General features: G+C 42.3%; 1 protein-coding gene across 5 annotated transcripts in view; it reads left to right on the top strand.

The window, feature by feature from the left end:
- WIPF1 (WAS/WASL interacting protein family member 1) overlaps positions 1-18,664 on the top strand; it is a 114,411-nt gene that overhangs the window by 68,391 nt on the left and 27,356 nt on the right. The window contains exon 1 of one of the 5 annotated variants that reach the window (XM_067741487.1): positions 11,749-11,926. The exons of the other annotated variants lie outside the window; for them this stretch is intronic. The gene's annotated coding sequence lies outside the window, so the exon portion shown is untranslated. Of the gene's footprint in view, positions 1-11,748; positions 11,927-18,664 lie in introns of those variants that run through there. 5 annotated transcript variants of the gene reach the window in all.

Genomic DNA, 18,664 nt, shown 5'->3' on the forward strand with positions numbered 1-18,664 from the left:
TTTAGTTTAGTCATGTTATGAATTAAATAGACTTTTGTGGGCTGGCCTGGCAGTGCGCCCTCAAGTACGTTTGTACGGAAATGGTTCTCAAATCGAAATGATTACCCCGGGACTTTGGTGCACTATACGTTTACACTAGGGTCTGCCTGAATTAGCCCTTCCTCTGGCACTGACCTGGGTACTCTGTAACACCTGTGCGGCACGGAACGGGGGGTAAATTGTTTTCCTTCCATCACATCATCAACTCAGATATGAACGTGAGCTCTGTGAGGGTGGAGATCACTGTGTGATCTCACCTGTCTGATCCCTGTGGCATCCGCGACACCTAAAACAGCACTTGGCACACAGTGGATTCTGAGTGTTGAGTGACTGCCTGGGAGCCCTCGCAGCGTTCCGGCTCCCTAGTCAGCCGTGAGGTCAGAGACAGGTACATGGGGAGAGCAGGTAAAAGATCATCGAAGATTTGATTCCTAGGAAGTAGTCTTCTTTGTGCGTTTTTCTTTCTGGTTGGAGAAGACTGGCCAGGAGGTTGAGCATGGGGCCAGAGGAGCTGGAGTTGGAGAAGCGACTCTGGAAGGAAGCAGCTGTGATGCCCGAGAGGGGCGGTGGCCGGGCCGGGAGGAGCTCTGGCCCCGGCGGCCATTATGCTTGACCTTAGCCGTGGAACCCAGACAGCTACATATTTGCCTTGTTCGACAGAGCTGCCACCCCGAGGCCAAGAGTAACACCCAGATTGGGTTCTGTTTAATTGCTGTTTAGTCTTATTTTGTTTTTTATTTCTTAATGGTTGTAGGTAAGGGTGAGGGAGAAACCAGTTTGATTTTTTTTAACTATGTCCATTTACCTTCCTGAGGGTGTCCTATAAAACATAAACCACATGTGGTTTTTACACCTCAAGTCTTTGTGGTTTGCTCTTCTCAAACTAGTCAATATTTAAACATAGTCCTGGAGTTGCTTTTTACGTAAGCCATCATTCTGTCCATTCTGTTGGAATGGTTCTCAAACAGGATGAAATGATCCAAGACTGAATTAAGCAGCTTCCATGCAGCAGGGGAAGAGTCATTTAGTCAGCACTGAGCAAAAACAAAAAAACCCAATAAAGCAAAACACACACACAAAATGGTAGAGCAGATCACCTTGTGGTTGCACCTCTTCTGATCTCTTGCCCCTGGACCTATATTTGGAGTTGAGGGAACACATACGTGCATTTGGTCCAGCGGGAGGCATTTCCGTCGTCTGATAGGGCGGCCATCCCTTTAGAGACAACCTGGAGGTGTTTTTCCAACAGTCTGTTTTCCCAGTCAGTCATTTGGAGATTCCAGAGCAGCCAAATGGGAGGCGGAAAGTTCTTGAAGTGGCAAAATCAGATGGAATCTGGGGTCATTCGAGTAGAACAAATTGTTTCAGCCAAGCCACTGAGAGAAGCAGGGCCTGCTGAGAAACAGGGGCAAGAAGCACCGCATGCAGCTGTGACCGTTGGGAAACAAAGTGTGAGATTCCCTCCCAGGATTATAGGTGAGCAGCTGTGATGTCCCCGTGGGTTCCTCTCTTTATTTCCCAGGCTGGACAAGCAGAGCCCTCAAACTACCGTGCCTGACTTTAAAGGAGCTCAGTCAGGGGTATGCACGGAGGCGGTGGCTTGCAGCCCTGTCTGAGCCCGGGCTCACTTTGAATAACAGTATTTTCTAATGCCCCCTTCACAAGCTTCAGTGAACCTTCACCGGGGAAATAATCTGACCTCACACGTCATGTCCCCCCAGATCCATGTAATCTTTATCTGTAATTAAAAAGAGAAATGAAAGGAATGTAATTTATTATAAAATAACTTCAATTTGGAAGTGATGGGGTACAACTGATTAGCAAACGGGTTTGCAGCTACACTGATAATCACTATGAGTGGGACAGCTGCAACTGCAGGCTAATTTGGGTAAGAGAGACTTAGGTACCGCAAGTGGCGATACCTTGGGACACATTTTCCAGCAGAGGTGAGCAACCCTGGGTAAAGAGCTGAGCAAAACATAGTATTTCATTTCTATGACAGTTGCATTACTGGAAAATTCAGGGACTAATACAGCAGTGCAATAATTACTTTGAATTGTATGTAAAATGGAGTTAAGTTCTCGGCTCAGATAACTAAGCAGTTTTTTCACCTACAGCAGTGTCCAACAGGACCTCTGTAGGTCATGCGGGTCAGTTCTTTACTGAGTGGGACAGTCTGGCACATTGCAGGTTGTCTAGCATCCTTGGTCTGAATCCCAGACGGGCCCTCCCTGTTGTGACACCCACAAACACCCCCATTTCCTGTCCCTGTGCAGAGGATCTGGGTCTGCTTCTCCACATAGCAGCTGCACTAGCCTGGTGCTGCTTCTTTGGCGTCAGGGGGCACCAGGGGGAGTCTCGGGTCAGTGAGCCCTTCCTTCAGGCTTCAGATGAGTGCCATCAGGCCCAAAGGTGCAGAGCTGGATAGAGCCTTTTTTCCTGAGAAGCCCAGGGAAGGGCTTTCTTGTCCACATGGTTCTATTCTCCAGCAGGAGACACTGAGTAACCAGCCATATGGCTGGAGAGAAGACTGAACTGGGAACAATATAGCTGTTGTCCCCACCCCAGAAATCATTATAGAGGCCCCATCCTGGGCTTCATACCTAATGATTAGCAACCAGATTAGCAGCCAGAAGGAACACACAGCTATCCATATTCCAGCAGCTTCTCCCTGGGTGTGTGCGCAAACAGATACATGGCAGGATGTAAAAACAGGGCTTTCCACCCATTGGCCCCTTGAATTGTAAGAAACATTTTTCTATATCTCACGTGGTTTTTTCCCCTAGGGGGCCACTTGTATTGAATGTCGGTGACCACCTGGGAAATGTTTGCATTTTAATCAAATCATTTAGGATAAGACGGGGCTCCTTCCCACCAGGCCCTCACCATCTAGAGAAGTGTTGTCCAGTGTGGTAGCGGTTCTTGAGCATTTGAAATGTCACCCATAGTAAAATACACACTAAAATAGTAAAATAGGAAAAAAGAGTGCAAAATGCCTAATTAATAGGTTTTTTATTGTGAGTACATGTTGTAATGATATTTTTGAAATAGGGTGTTAAATAAAATGTTATTAGTATTTCACTTTTTTTTCTTTTTAATGTAGCTAGTAGAAAATATAGAACTGCACATATAGCTCAAATTATTTCTACTAGACAGTGCTGATCTAGGAGGAGCGTTGCTTTCTTTTGTTCTTTGGTTGGTTGGTTGGAATTTAGATTTTTGCTTTTTTGTTGCCATTAAGAGGGTCTCCAATTTTGAGTTGAATGCTTTTCTAGGAAGAGCTACTTGGGTTCTGAATCACTATAAGGGAGCCCTCAGTCTGTCCCATTTCATCTATCAACCAAAGAGATCATTATGAGGAGAAAAAGGTAACTTCTGTAACTCCCAGGTCTGAGCATGATTATAACAGAGTGAGCAAACCCCTTTAACAGCCTCTAGTGGATGAAGAAGGGAGTGAGCCTCGAGTCATTTTTATTTTACTGTTTAAACTTTTTATTACAGAAACATTTCAAATGTATATGAAAAGTAGTCAGAACATTATAACAAACTGCCACGTGGGCCTCACACAGCTTCAAGAATGATTTTCTCTGGCCAATTTTGTTTTCTTTAAACCTTTAGCTATTTCCCCCCTTTTTCACTTCAGGGCAAACCTAGACATCATACCTTTCCATCCACAAATATTTCGGTATGTATCTCGAAAAATTTAAGGACTCTTTGTAAAAAACAACATAACCTCAATAACATTATCATGCTTAAAAATTAGCAATAATCTTTTTTTTGTGGTACGCGGGCCTCTCACTGTTGTGGCCCCTCCCGTTGCGGAGCACAGGCTCCGGACGCGCAGGCTCAGTGGCCATGGCTCACGGGCCCAGCCGCTCCGCGGCACATGGGATCTTCCCGGACTGGGGCACGAACCCGTGTCCCCCGCATCGGCAGGCGGACTCTTAACCGCTGCGCCACCAGGGAAGCCCTGATTCAGTTTTATATATCTATGTACATATTCTTTTTCATATTCTTTTCCATTTTGGTTTATTACAGGATATTGAATATAGTTCAATAAGATATATAGGTATAAGATACAAGATAGGACCTTGTTGTTTATTTTATATATAATAGTTTGTATCTGCTCATCCCAAACTCCTGATTATCCCTCCCCAACCCTCTTCCCCCTTGGGTAACCATAAGTTTGTTTTCTATGTCTATGAGTCTGTTTCTGTTTTATAAATAAGTTCATTTGTGTCATTTTTTAAAGATTCCACACATAAGTGATATGATATTTGTCTTTCTCTGACTTAATTCACTTAGTATGATAATCTCTAGGTCCATCCAAGTTGCTACAAGTGGCATCATTTCATTCTTTTTAATGGCTGAGTAGTATTCCATTGTGTATACATACCACATCTTCTTTATCCATTCCTCTGTCACTGGACACTTAGGTTGCTTCCACGTCTTGACTATTGTAAATAGTGCTGCTGTGAACATCGGGGTGCATGTATCTTTTTGAATTAGAGTTTTCTCCAGATATATGCCCAGGAGTGGGATATAGTAGTGTGTATCTGTTAATCCCAAACTCCTAATTTATCCGTTAGCCTCAGGCTCCTCTCACAGCTTGTTCACTGCACGGGCTTCATTCTCAGTCTCCATGTGTGTACAGCGTGGCTGTCATACCACCAGTCCCAGCCCCACACGTCTTAGAAAAAGTCTCATTGCATCTCCTTGGTACGAAGTAGTCACATGCTCATCTCTGAACCAATCACTGCAGCCAGGGAACCGCAGGCTCTAAGTGGCCAGGGCTGGTCACTTTCCATTCCTGGAGCCCGGGTAGAGTTAGCCCAACTGAAGCCAGAAGAGCAGGAGTAGAGATCAGTGGATGTCTCTCTCCCCAGATCTGAGGCTCTACTGTAATTCAGAAGAATGGATGCTGGACAGCCCCAAAGCAACCAGTGTATACTCTATTTACCTATGCAACACACACACATCTTCCCACACATACAGTTTCAAAACTGCTCCCACATAATAAATCACACTCACCCCCCTCCCTAGAATAGGTGGCCAATCCAGGTCCAAGTCCAGCGCCGAGTGCACACTTTCCACAGTCTTGTCCGTCAGTGCTGAAGGTAGTATCTCACGGTCCAGTGCTAAATTAAATTTAACACCCAGTATACAATGGTGGAGGGAGAGCAGTAGAAGAATTTCACAATTAAACTTCCATTTGGGAAAGGAGCGGAGACATTGCTCTCCTGTCTCTAGCATATTTTATAACCCACTGAACAGATTCTAGCTGTGTGGCAACGGAATGAGGACTTTGGTCATCCAGTGGCTTAACCTCCTGCTCTCTGGGTGGGCCTTCCTTATCTGTTGCCTTCAGAGCCATCTCTAAGAGCAGGGCTGCCCCTGTTCCACGGCCTACACCCTGTTCTCCTGGCTTCGGGGATCTAGGGGTTGACTTAGGATCTGAGCAATCATAAACTGTTTTCGACCATTCTGGGGCTTTATCCTCTAGTACTTAGAAACGTGGTAGGATTCTCTAATGCCTGAACTCCATGGACTAGTGAACAAAACTCAGGATTGCGTTGAGTCGTACTCTTTGAATGTGAAGCCAAGCCTGGGCATTTCTGTCTCCCAGCAAATGAACCATCCTCCGCTCCCAAATTTTGTGGCCTCTGATTAGGTACAGTCTGAAACAGTGGCCTGAGGTGGTGAACCCACTAATAATTTACTCCTCGCTCCTGAGATGGAAACCAGTGTATCACAATGAATGTCACGGGCCTTCTGCTCAGATGAGAGACCACAGTCCTTTGGAGAGACGATGGGGAATCGGGCTTCTCGTAGGTTTCAAACCTCTTTCCTGATATTGTTCTTACCGTCAGGCCTTGCTCTATCTAATGTTCGCATAGTGTTGAGAATTTGGGTTTTTAAACCCACAAAGCTCCAGATTTTTTGACTCTTCAACCATCTTGGTTGCACCTCACAGGAAAAAAAAAAGGCCTCTATTAACAAAGCCCTTTTTCCCTGCCTCTGGGCTTCCAATCAGTTTCATCCTATGTTTCTCTCTTTCCTGTGGCTCTCACTGAAGGCTGCAAGTAGCCGACACACTCCAACCTTCTAAATTTCATCTCCAAATCCTTTAACGGTGCACCTTCAGGAGGCTCGTGGTCTTAGACCCAGGATTCGATAGGTGGCACCATAACCAGCAGTGTTGCCATCACATAGCCGGGATGGTCAACCTCCTAGTGCAGGAAGCCTGCACTAGCTGTCATCCAACCTTAAATCAGCCAGTTGCACATTTTAGGGTTAGTCACATTCAACATTCACTTCTAGTACTGATTTCTGTATCACGTAAGAGTGTTTGTATTGCCAGTGATAGAAAACCTGATCACACTAGCTTAAACAAAATAGAGAATTTATTTGCTAGTGTAAGTTAAAAGTCCAAAATAGAGCTAGCTTCAGGTATAGATGGATTCAGCCAACAACGTCAACAGCTGGGTGTTCTCCATCCCCAGCTCCCCCACTTTGTTGGTCTCATTTTCAAACCCCATGTGGGTGAGAGGAAGAGTGAGCCAATTCCAGCCCCTCCATCTTCACAGATCCAACTCCAATCTCATCCCTCAGGAAGAGTCCTCTCCTCTGGCCACAAATTCCCTTGGTTCTGATGAGGTCACAGGCCATCGCCAAAAAAGTCTCTGGGGCCACATGAATGCAAGGATCCCATGAGCCAGCTCTTCGTGTATCTGGAATGGGAGTGAATTCCTCTGGACCCACAGGGTCTGGGAAGGAGGGAGGGAGGGAGGGAGGGATGGATGGATGTGTCTCCAAACGAAAACTGAAGGACATCATTGTAAGTAGGGTCAGTGGAGGCTGAGCTGCCAAAACATAAGGAAATGTATTGCAAATATTTCCCCAAGTAAAATTATACCAATTTATATTAGCAGGACATAGAATAGGACAAAATTTGTTTTTAATTTCTCTGTTTCTGAGATTATTTTTAAATGATCATCCCTCTATGTAGCTGTACTGATAAGTTTATGGGGAAGAAGTTAATTCCTTTGTTTCTGCTCTTTTAAGTCACATAGCTCCCATGTTTTAACAAGTTGCACGTAGAATTTCTCTTACAATAAATGCATACATTTAATTTGGTACTGTTTCCTTTTCCCCTGAAAAAGCTATAAGGGGGGTATTTTGCTATTGAAGAAGGTGGTGTTTTAGAATGGAAGGCATATAGTATTCTAAAATATGTTTCTACTACCAGGGAAATACTGAACCATAACAGGTAGTCATGGAAACACAACTTGAAAAACCAGAATTATAAAAAACAATTGTTCTGATATTTTATCCATGTCACTGTTGCCCTTATTCAGTCTCTGTTGATTTGGGGTCACCATAGGAGGGTCGCTGGCTGGGATTCTTTACGGCTTTACCCAGACTGGTGAGAACCACCGTGTTGTACTATAATCTCTCTGTCCGTCCTTCATTTTCTGTTTCTGTAGATTAACATGGAGGATTCTTCATCTGATTGGTCCGGAGACTGTTGATTATTGTTTTACTCTGTCATTAGGCTGGGACTGGTCTATGTATTGAATAGGGTGATATATGCATTTAAAATTCTCTTTGAAGTCCAGGACTGTGATTATCTTTATTCGCCTCGGGGTCTCAATCCACTTTTCTTCGGCCTTTGATTATAATAACATCCCCAACAGCAATACAAACCCTACCCTCAACTGCTTCCCTCCACATCACAGCCTTCTCTCTACCCCTCTTCCTTCCACCTCTTCTTATGCTTATAGAGAGGAATTAAGTGAAATCCTCCTCTGAACTTAAAATGAGGCTTAAGGCCATAATGACACTGGACCATGGAGAGAGAGACCGGGCTTCTGGCACCAGTTCTGCTGCTGCCTGCTGTGTGACAGAGGCAGATCACTTAACCTCTCTGGACCCCCGTTTCCTCTTCTGTAAATGATGGTGTGGACTCTGATCTCTGCAGTCTCATTCATCCTTAAAATTCCTTATTCGGAGAAACTGACGCGGATCTGGGAACACCTGGGCACAGAGGAAGGGCAGAAAGCGCTTTCACATCCAACACCTACACCCACTGCGGAGAGTGGCCTCCAAGGCCGCTTTGTCAGTGATGCAGTTGGAACCGGCCCCCGCCCACCATGTGATCTCACCTTTGTCTCCATCTTTTCCTGCCTTATTTCCTTTATCTTTTAATTTCTTCCCCTTCCTTTCCGATTGGATTATTTATTTGTTTTTAACTTTCCTGACCCATTTTTCTCTTCCCCACTGCCCAGTGACATGAGCCACTTGCACTGCATGAGACTCTGCACACACTGCCAAGCCCCCCGGTTGGCTAAAGGGTTTACTGCTCATCTCCAGTGTCCTTTCCCTGGCAGATTTCCCTTTAACCTAAGCCTTCCCAAGAAGAAAGTGCAAGTCTAGCCTTGGCATTCCTTAGTCACTGCTTTAGGGGGAACAGCCTTAGGCTCTTAAACAAATGTTATGTTCTGGTAGAATTTTTAAGAGAGATTGATTTTCTTTTTCATTCAACAAATATTTCATTCAACAAATAATATTGATGCTGCTCAATAAATAAATAATATTTATTGAGCACCTACCAGGAGTCAGATGCGACAGCAGGAAACAAGGTCCTATGGAGCTTGGGGAGGGATGTACAAGTAAGTAAACAATTAAATGAAAAAATGTCAGGTGGTGACATGTGCAATGTATAAAAGAAAATGGGAGTAGAGATGGGACATGAGAGGGGGCATTTTTGCTGACAACTGGAGAATGAAAAGGAACCAGGGAGGTGAGTGTACCAGGTGAGAGGGCTTACAAGTGTCAGGGCCAGGATGCAAATGAGCTTGTGCATTTAAGGAACAGAAAGACCTGGAAGGAAATTGGCAAGAGGGAGTTTACTTGAGATGAGGTCAGAGAGCTGGGTGTGCGGGGGGACGCAGACCTTGTGGGTCCTTGTGAGCCTAGGCAGAGCTTGGATTTTTAAAGTGAAATGAGAAACCATTGGCGGGTCATTATCTGATTTATGTCCTATGGTGCATAGTGGACACCTCATAAGTGTATCCAAAGTTGACTGTGCTTACAAGTTCTCATTAAAGATGAGATAGACCCAAACCCTAGACCAACTACTCCCTTGTGTGTCTCACAGGCTCCAGACTTCTAAGTGACATACCCCCTTCTAGTTGAGTTTTTCCTAATGGGTGAGAATAGTCATGAACTGTAGTGTCCTAGGATGCGTGTGTGTGTGTGTGTGTGTGTGTTTGTGTTTGGGGCACATTACTTATTAGAGAACTTCAAAGTAATTCTGTAAATACATAGAGAAATCACCCTATTGCCCATGTTCTCTTTTTAGACCCAACTATAGTTAGACTTCCCCAAAGAGTCACTCAGACATTTATTTACCTGGTAGGTGATCAAGTTCTGTGTTTTCCCGAGGTTAGTGGAGAGCGAAGGAGATAATAGCTGCAGGCCTCCACCTCTGTCCAGCCTCAGGCCTGCATGTATTTATTCATGTATTGAGTGTCCCTTGGACTCCAGGCCCTACGTTAGTTGAGAAGAATAGAGTCTGTACCATCAAGTGGCACCAGGCAAAGTAGAAGACTCTAGGTCACTAATCCTTGGAAGCTCCACTTCTAGGAATTCTGCCATGGCTTGGCATCATGAAACTCCTTGTAAGGCTAGACTTGTATCTCAAAGAATTGAGAGTTAAAAGAACCTTGGACGTCAGCTATCCCAGTACTTCTCCAAAATGTGCCTCTGTTTTTCATTCTTTCAGCTGGTACCGTTTTCTCAGAGGTACATGGTGTGTGTCACAAATATAAGTCTGAACCTTTCAGGTGGATTGAGAAAAAATTATGAGCATTTTCAGATTTTTATACACTTCTCAAGCTTTCGGTATAATATTTTTTGCCTATATTCCATTGCCTACCCACCTCTTAGAGTCCTTTGAGAGTGAGGAATCTGAGTTTCCTCCTTGTGTACTCATCATCTCTGTGCTTCTGTCAAGCATCCTCTGGGAGAGTTATTGTCACCCCATTAAGCGTGGCGGACGGAAACAAAACATTTTGGCTTAGAAAGCTCTGATCTTCAGCTGACTTGAGCTGTACAGGCTTACTTCGGAGATACTGAAGATTCCGTTCCAGGCTACTGCAGTAAAGCAAATACCGCAATAAAGCAAGTCACACCGTTATTTTTGGTTTCCCAGTGCATGTACAAGTTATGCTTATACTCTGCTGTAGGCTATTAAGTGTGCAGTAGCATCATGTCTAAAAAAAATGTACATACCTTAATTAAAAACTACTTTACTGCTATTGTAAAGCAACTATACCTCAATTTAAAAAAACTTCATTCAAGTGGTAATCATCATCTGAGCCTTCAGCGAGCCGTGGTAGTAACATCAAAGGTCAGTAATCACAGATCACCATAACCAATAATAACGAAGAAGTTTGAAATGTTGCTTGAATTATCAAAATGAGACACAAGGTGAGCAAATACTTTGGGAAAAATGGCGCCAGTAGACTTGCGTGACTCAGGGTTGCCACAGACCTTCAATTTGTTAAAAAAAAAAAAAAAAGTACAATCTGAAAAAAAATAAAGAAAGGCTTGACACTAAATGTAAAGAGACACATTGAATCAAATAACCCCACTAACCCATATTCTACCTTATAATGAGGTTTGGAGGAAGAAAGCCAAAACCAATAAAGTGTCAGTGATTTTTATAACTTTGCTCAATACAAACAGTAGAAGTGAAAACAAACAAATATAAAGAGCCTAGAATATTAAAATGGGCATTTGTGTGTGTGAATATTTATGGCTTTTGTTAGAAAGTCCTTAGACGTACTTAATCCCTGAAGACCATAATCTCAAGAGAATAAATTACTTCCATAGAGTCAAACCAGTGACGGGCCAAGGTTTAAAAATTCCACGTTCCAAACAGTTTAAAGAGAGAAACAGGATTTAATGAGAGTTTGTGGGACTACAAAGAGATGCACTGAAGTTATTCACCAAATTATTTGAAATGCCTTGAAAGTAAGAGTTTTCTCAGTGTAATATGAATTTTAAATAAATACAATTTTGGTACTTTAAAAAAAAATAAAATAAAATATAATATCTGCAAAGCACAATAAAGCGAAGCACAATAAAATAAGTTGTGCCTGTATATCATTTATCCTGACTTGGGCACCAAAATCGCGTTTCAAAACTCATTTGCCTTCCTACACCTGACTAGCTCTCTTCACCTGCGTTTATAACTTACTCCCTACCCCGCTCTGTAGATGAGGAAGGATCACTTATGTTATTTATTAGTGCTGCTCAGAGCTTTTAGTTCTTGAGTGACTCTTTCCCTTAATCCTAAATGTTATCATCAATATCGAGAGTGACGCTTTAAAATGGAATTTCTTGAAGGAATCTCACGTTCCGTGAGCAGGTGTTTTTGTGGAGGTGTCTAGAATAAAGTTGGGCTGTTGACCAGATGGAGGTGCTCATCTCCTCTTGTCCCTCTTGTCTCCTCCTGTACCAAAAGGTATGTTACACCTGGTGGGAAGGAGAAACAATTAATTTTCCAAATTTAGGGGTTTCTTCTTGCTTGCTTCTGAAGTAAAACCTATCTAGCCTTTTTTTCTGCATAAAAGGAGGAAGGAACAAGCAACAAATTAATCAGACAGGAAGTGAATAACCACAGAAGGATGTCTGCCTCTGACTCAGTGTGTCACATTTAACGAGAGGCCGGAGCTTGTCCAAAACGGCTGTCCAAAAACGACCCCACGTTTGCGTTAGAAGATGATGCCTTTCTCAGGGACGGTTTTCTCTCTCATATCTTACTTGCTCCCTGTCTGCCTGTGTCCCTGATCATGCCTTCCTGCAGTATCCTTTAACGGTAAGAAAGATTATATTCAAACTAAATGTATTTCCTTTATTCAGTTAGAGGGAAGGACTCGATGGCTTTTGGTGGACCATAGTATGTTGAGATTAAGTTGTTTAATTTTTCAGTAGAGTACCATGTGGTCGAGTCCTGTTGCACACAGGACTAGTTTCACTGCTATAGTGATCATGGGCAATTTAGAACTTGTGTTTTGAACCAAAATGTAAGCGAGATTTTCAGGAGAATTTTTCCTGACCACTGGGCAAGTTTGGATCCACAGGAGTTTTTTCTGCCATTTAAAATGGGGGTTTATGTCAGTAACTGTATCCTTTCGGTGGATGGTGCAATTGTCCACATGACTGCCTTTGAATTGTCACTTTGGCCGACAACAGTAAGTGCTTTTCAAGCAAAAGGAGCCACTGGAAGCTTCAAAGGAAAGTACCGTGGAGCTAAGCTCTTGCCAGTCTGTTGCTACAAACCTGTTACTTAAGTTCAGATCCCAAACCATTTCTAAGCAGAGTCTTTTAGGACAGTTTGTCTTTTAGAATCATTCTGTTCAACATCCTAACAGTGCGGTGCACAATTACTATTGCTAATCAAATTCTGCAGCATTCATTGTAACTAGTTACATTTAATATGATTAATATTTTGACATAAAATAATTGTAATTTTCGTATTTCAAACGGTGTACCCAGAGATCTACAGAGCAGGATTAAGGAAACTTTTTTGTATCAAAAAAATGCTTTTTTTTTCTTTGGGGCATATATGAAAAAGCAACTTGACTTATATTCCTTTTACCCCATGGAGAAATATAAAATAAAGCTTTAAAAAGTTAAGAGGGCACAACTTTGGTCAATAAGTATAAGTTCTTTTAAATAATTCAGTGGCATAACTAGTGTATACAGTAGAAAATAGACAAGTGGTAAAGCGAAGAAAAGACTATAGGAGGGTTCTAATTAAGAAAAGTAGGACAGCTTGGTAGAGAGAAAGATAGTGGGAAAGCAGGATAAAGAATAAGACAGGATAGTGAGAGAGGAAGATGAGAAGCCTGAAAAAGATTTTGAGGTCCATTAGTGTGGAAACCATACCCTTACTAGTCACTTGGGCTGTGGGTCTAACATTATGGGTTAACTTCATAAAGTTATGTTGCTTCTGAACTGGAACATCATTTAGTCGAAATTCTCCTTTTATAGTCTAAAGAGGTTAAATGATTTATCTAAAATCATAGGTTGTTTTCTGATGCTCTTGGAAAAGTTCACCTGTTGGTTAATTGCTCACAGCTCTTCAATTACTCTAATATCTAAACTTTTAAGGATTACACATACTCTGAATGAACTGCAGTATTCAGAGACCTTCCCATGGTGAAGAATTTTCCCTGGGGTCCAGCAGCAATTTCACTCTGATCGTTGATGAAATCAAATTCTAGATCTTCCCTATAGGCTGGAAGTTCCCCAACCTGTGCTAAAATGTAAGAGGAAGTGAGCTACCTAATTCCTGGACCTTTCAAGTTTTACGCACTTTTGGAGTCTGCTTAACATTTCATGAACACGTCATTTTCGTTGGGAGTTTCTGGCTATTTAAATTGTGATTCGTTCCTGCTTTAAGGTTTGACTCATTTTTGTTTTTCCAAATTGTCATACATTTACTTATTGTTGAAAAGAGCATTTCCCCTGGACTATCAAATACCTCTGTCTGTATTTTGCAACCCTGAGTCCTGAAAATTAAAACTGAAAAAAAGAATACTAGAATAAGTAATGCCTTAATTAGTGTGCTTTCCTGAGAAATTTAAAGTGCACTTTATATGCACCTCCCTTTGCCATTCATTTGTAATGCAGAAGTTTGCATGGGTGTGCACATGTAGGCTACATCATCAGCTCGTGGTTTCTCTTTCTCATGGTTAAAAAAAGGAAAAGACAGTGTTTATTGAGCGCTCACCGTATGTTAGGCTCTTGACTTTTGCTTATTTTATTTTTTTTAAATGCTAATACTTATTTAGCACTTGCCACATTTAACTTTTTTTTTTTTTTTTGCGGTACGCGGGCCTCTCACTGTTGTGGCCTCTCCCGTTGCGGAGCACAGGCTCCGGACGCGCAGGCTCAGCGGCCATGGCTCACGGGCCCAGCCGCTCCGCAGCATGTGGGATCTTCCCAGACCGGGGCACGAACCCGTGTCCCCCGCATCAGCAGGCAGACTCTCAACCACTGCGCCACCAGGGACGCCCCTCATTTAACTCTTGAATAGTCCTGTTGAGTCGGTACCCTTCTCGCCATTTTATTGTGGGAACTGGACTTAGGCTAAGCAATTTACCCAAGGCCACTAACAACTAACTGTAATTTCAAGAGCTTTTTTCGTAAGTACAGTTAGGAGGCCACAAGATGTCCTTTTCTAATCCCGAGAATCTGGGATTGTACAAATGCTTTGTTTTAAGTGTCACAGCCACAGTAAATATCTTTACGTGAATAATCTCAGGTAAGACCATTTCCTTTCTAAGTCTTATGACCTTTTCAGAAGTAAATGTGGTGACTCTTCTGCTTATATTATAAGGCTACACTTTCAATGGTTAAATGAATAAAATAAGTTGAGTTTGTTGACCTGTATGCTGTGAGTATGTGTGCATGAGTGTGTGTGTGTGTGTGTGTGTGTGTGTGTGTGTGTGTAGTGGAGAACAGGGAGGGGCAGATCTTAATCATCTGGTAAAACTAAATGTGGTGCTGAGGATTTAGGGAAACGTAGTTTTGAGATTTGAGGCCCTTAAAGAGAGTACTAAAAAAAAAACAACCACCAGTACTTGTTAGAGATGGGAAGTTGTGGGAGGCAAATTGGTACTTTTTAGTTAAGTGGATAAAGTAGAAAAGATTTCTCTTCCCTTTCCCATAGTTAAACAAGGACAAGTAGGTGGGTCATTGAACTTACCTTCATTTTCTCATTTTTGAGAGGGTTTAGCTGTCTATGAATCTGCACTAATTTTTCAATTAAACATGTAGGACAACGTATTAAAAAATAATTTTACTTCATAGCAACCTTTATTTCCCCAGCAGTTACTCTTACAATAAAATTGTGGGTTTGTGTCCAAGCTCCCCTCTAATCGTAATGACATTGTAGATGCTTCAAAATGTCTTCTCTGAAAAATCCCCCCTACTCCCCAAATTATCCAACTCTTTATCTAAAAGAAGTGTTTCTGAAATAGCCAGGGACCCTCCAAGTACAGCAGAGACACAAACCCTTACCATTGAGAAGACAGCCCGTAAGCAGAATTCACTTAAGCTATTGCCTTAAATGATGATCAACGGAGAAAAGAGCAAGTACGTTTTGAGAAATGAGGGGTCCCGTGTACAGCTCAGATTGAGAAAAACAATGATTATGAACTAGGTGAGGCAGTTGCTTTGCTTATAAAGGAAAGCTTGTTTCTCTTCTCTACCTTTGGCTTCTTCTTGGGTTGAGCAGCCTTTTCTGCTTCTCCTCTTGTATTGATTGCCTCATTGCCTTCAGCCCTCTGGAGCTTGGACTGAGGAGAGGAAGAGTCACAATAATAGAAACAAACTGTATGCAAACGTATTAAAAGTTGCTAAAATGGCCAAAAACGACATGCCGGGCTTGGGGGTGGGGCACTGAGCTGTTGCACTGGGCCTGGTATCAGAAAATAGAAACTACGGGCAACTGCAGCTGTGAAAAGACTGCTAAAGAAACAGGATGGCTGTGGTTTGCTGTGAGCATCAATTTTCCTGTTGAGCATTTTTACAGGAAGTTGAAGAACAAAGCCAACTTCATCTTAATTAGTTCTGATGGTTTGCAGACCTTATACACATCCAACTAAGTTTGTCTCTTGGAGGAGTTTCTAAAGAATAGAACCCAAAATAATCATGAGTAGGAATCCCCAAACTACCAGTGTTAGCAGCAATTTGAGTTTTCGCTAAATGATTTTATTTTAACGGTATAACTTGGAGTAGATTCATTACCTTTATAATGAATGCCTTTGCAATCTTTTTTTATGGCTGCAATAACTCGATATGAATTTAAGGGCCTTTCCTTATTAAAACACTGTCAAGTTGTATGTATTATAAATTTCCTTCTGTTAATATTTATTGGTCAAACAGTTGTGCATGTGTGTATTTATATAGATACAAAGAGGTATGTGTGTGTTTGTGTATAAAAGCTGGAAAAATACACATCAAAAAGTTAACAAGAATTATCTCTGGGTATTATCAACCCCAACCCTTTTTCACCTAATACTTAATTATTATCAAATGCTTCCTTCAATGGTTAAATACAACTGTCGTGTTTTATTTTCATCTTTGTATTTTTATATTGTTTATAATTTTCTAAATGAATATATGCTACTTTTGGAAGCAGAAAAAAAATTCTCAAAAATCTAACCTGAAGACACCAAGAGCACAGAAGAAATATATACATGAAAAAGAGTTAAGAGCATTATATATAAAGTAAAATATCAAGGAATATAAATAAAAATAAGATAGAGAATAGAAAGTAATGAGGGCAAGAGAACATTGGACGTTAGGATCTTTTCAGTTGTATTATTTCTATTATGTCCTTTCCCTGTACCCCCCCCCCCACACACACACAGTGATGAATTCAACCTTTTCTGAACAAAAAGTTTACTTTTCTCCCATTCATTTTAGGTAGAATAGTATTTAAGGGTGACTTTTGGCAAGATTTGCATAGCAAAATGCTTTATATTTTTGAATGGTCCAAAATTGTGATAAAACATAACTGGATAAACCTGCTTCTTATCTTCTCTGCTAGAACTTGGCCGATTCACACCCACGTCTTCAGGATTAGAGGCCGGCCTTCTGAGGATTATTTCATTGGACAGTGCTGGAAATCTCTCCCCTCTTCCTGTCATTCTATAGTGTGGGCCTCACATGACATAATCTAGAATGAATTTGACATTGGTTGGAAGAAACTAAGAAACAGTTTATTTAAATAACTTGCCAGTTCTCTTGATCATTTTACATTCAGAGATAATTCTGCTTTCTTAGATGAGCATATTGAAGAAGAAAGCATAAGTTTCCTGGGGCAACTCTGGACTGAACTCTGGGCTCTGATTGAGTGTCTAGTTGTCCATGCTGTTGGGGGGATACGTCACAGTAGGGTGGGGAGCGATTCACTCTCTCACAAGGTGTTCCCCATAACCAGTATTACACATTGAGCAGATGGCTCGGGGCCACCAGCTACCCTGGTTGATCTAGGGTTGATCTAGGACAGTGTGTGATGCTGTCCACTGTCCAGCATCATTAAACCATGATGCTGACCTACTAGAAGTGTAGTAAAACCAACAAAATCATCCATGTCTCTCACAGAACTAGGAAATTCCAGAATTTCTAAATATTGATGTATATTGTGTGTATATATGTACGTGTGTGTAGGTGACAAAGAAGAGCCAATTAGTGGATTTTTAAAAATTTATTAATTTATTTATTTATGGCTGTGTTGGGTCTTCGTTTCTGTGTGAGGGCTTTCTCTAGTTGTGGCAAGTGGGGGCCACTCTTCATCGTGGTGCGCGGGCCTCTCACTATCGCGGCCTCTCTTGTTGCGGAGCACAGGCTCCAGACGCGCAGGCTCAGTAGTTGTGGCTCACGGGCCCAGTTGCTCCGTGGCATGTGGGATCTTCCCAGACCAGGGCTCGAACCCGTGTCCCCTGCATTGGCAGGCAGATTCTCAACCGCTGCGCCACCAGGGAAGCCCCAATTAGTGGATTTTTGAAGTCATTTATGTAAAATATTCTACTCTGTTCTCTCAACCCAAAGAATCAATTCCTTTATGAAAGGTTTACTGGTAGATCCCTCCCCTCATCTCAGTAGTTTCCACCAAAAATTTGTTGACTTTTTTAGGGATTCAGTTATTAAATAAAACTTTGGTAATCACTCACGTTCCCTAGGGTTCAGGATTTTTTTAATATATGTTTTATCTATTTATTTATTTAGGCTGTGTCGGGTCTTAGTTGAGGCATGCGGGCTGTTCATTGTGGCACGTCGATTTTCTCTTCTCTAGTTGTGGCATGTGGGCTCCAGGGCATGTGGGTTCTGTAGTTTGCAGCCTGCGGGTTCCAGTTGAGGCACGGGAGCTCAGTAGTTGTGGCATGCGGGCTTAGTTGGCCCGCAGCATGTGGGATCTTAGTTCCCCTACCAGCGATCGAACCCACATCCCCTGCATTGCAAGGCAGGTTCTTTACCACTGGACCACCAGGGAAGTCCCCCCTCCGGTTGACTTTTAATTTCTTTAACGTATGACAGACAATCCAGAGATAGTTTGGGTGAGAAATCAATTGATGGTTTTATTCAAAAGCTATTATCTTATAATTTTCACTGTGGATAGCAGACATGATAGATAACATGTATTGTTGAAACTGTGTTTATCATTTGCTAGGGCTGCCATATCAAAGTACCACAGACTGGGTGGCTCGAACAGCAGAATTTTGTTATCTCACATTTCTGGAGGTCGGAAGTCAAAGATCAAGGTGTCGGTGAGAGCGCCCACCCGCAGATCCTCTCCCCGTTGTTTATCGGAGGGGGCGGGGCAGGGGCAGGCCCAGCCTCTGTGCTCCAGAGGTTTATTTATAAGTCAGTTAATGCACAGAGAGAGCCATAATAGCAACGACAGAAAACTGTAAAATACTTAGATTAAAGAGGCCTTACAGGGTGGCAGTCCCCTGAGAGTTTCCCTGTTCCATCATCTGGCCCCTAAGGCGTACAGAAGTCCAGTTTTATCTTTGCAACCAGAGACTGGTTTATGAGA

Source organism: Pseudorca crassidens, chromosome 6, assembly GCF_039906515.1.
Source record: "Pseudorca crassidens isolate mPseCra1 chromosome 6, mPseCra1.hap1, whole genome shotgun sequence".
NCBI lineage: Eukaryota > Metazoa > Chordata > Mammalia > Artiodactyla > Delphinidae > Pseudorca > Pseudorca crassidens.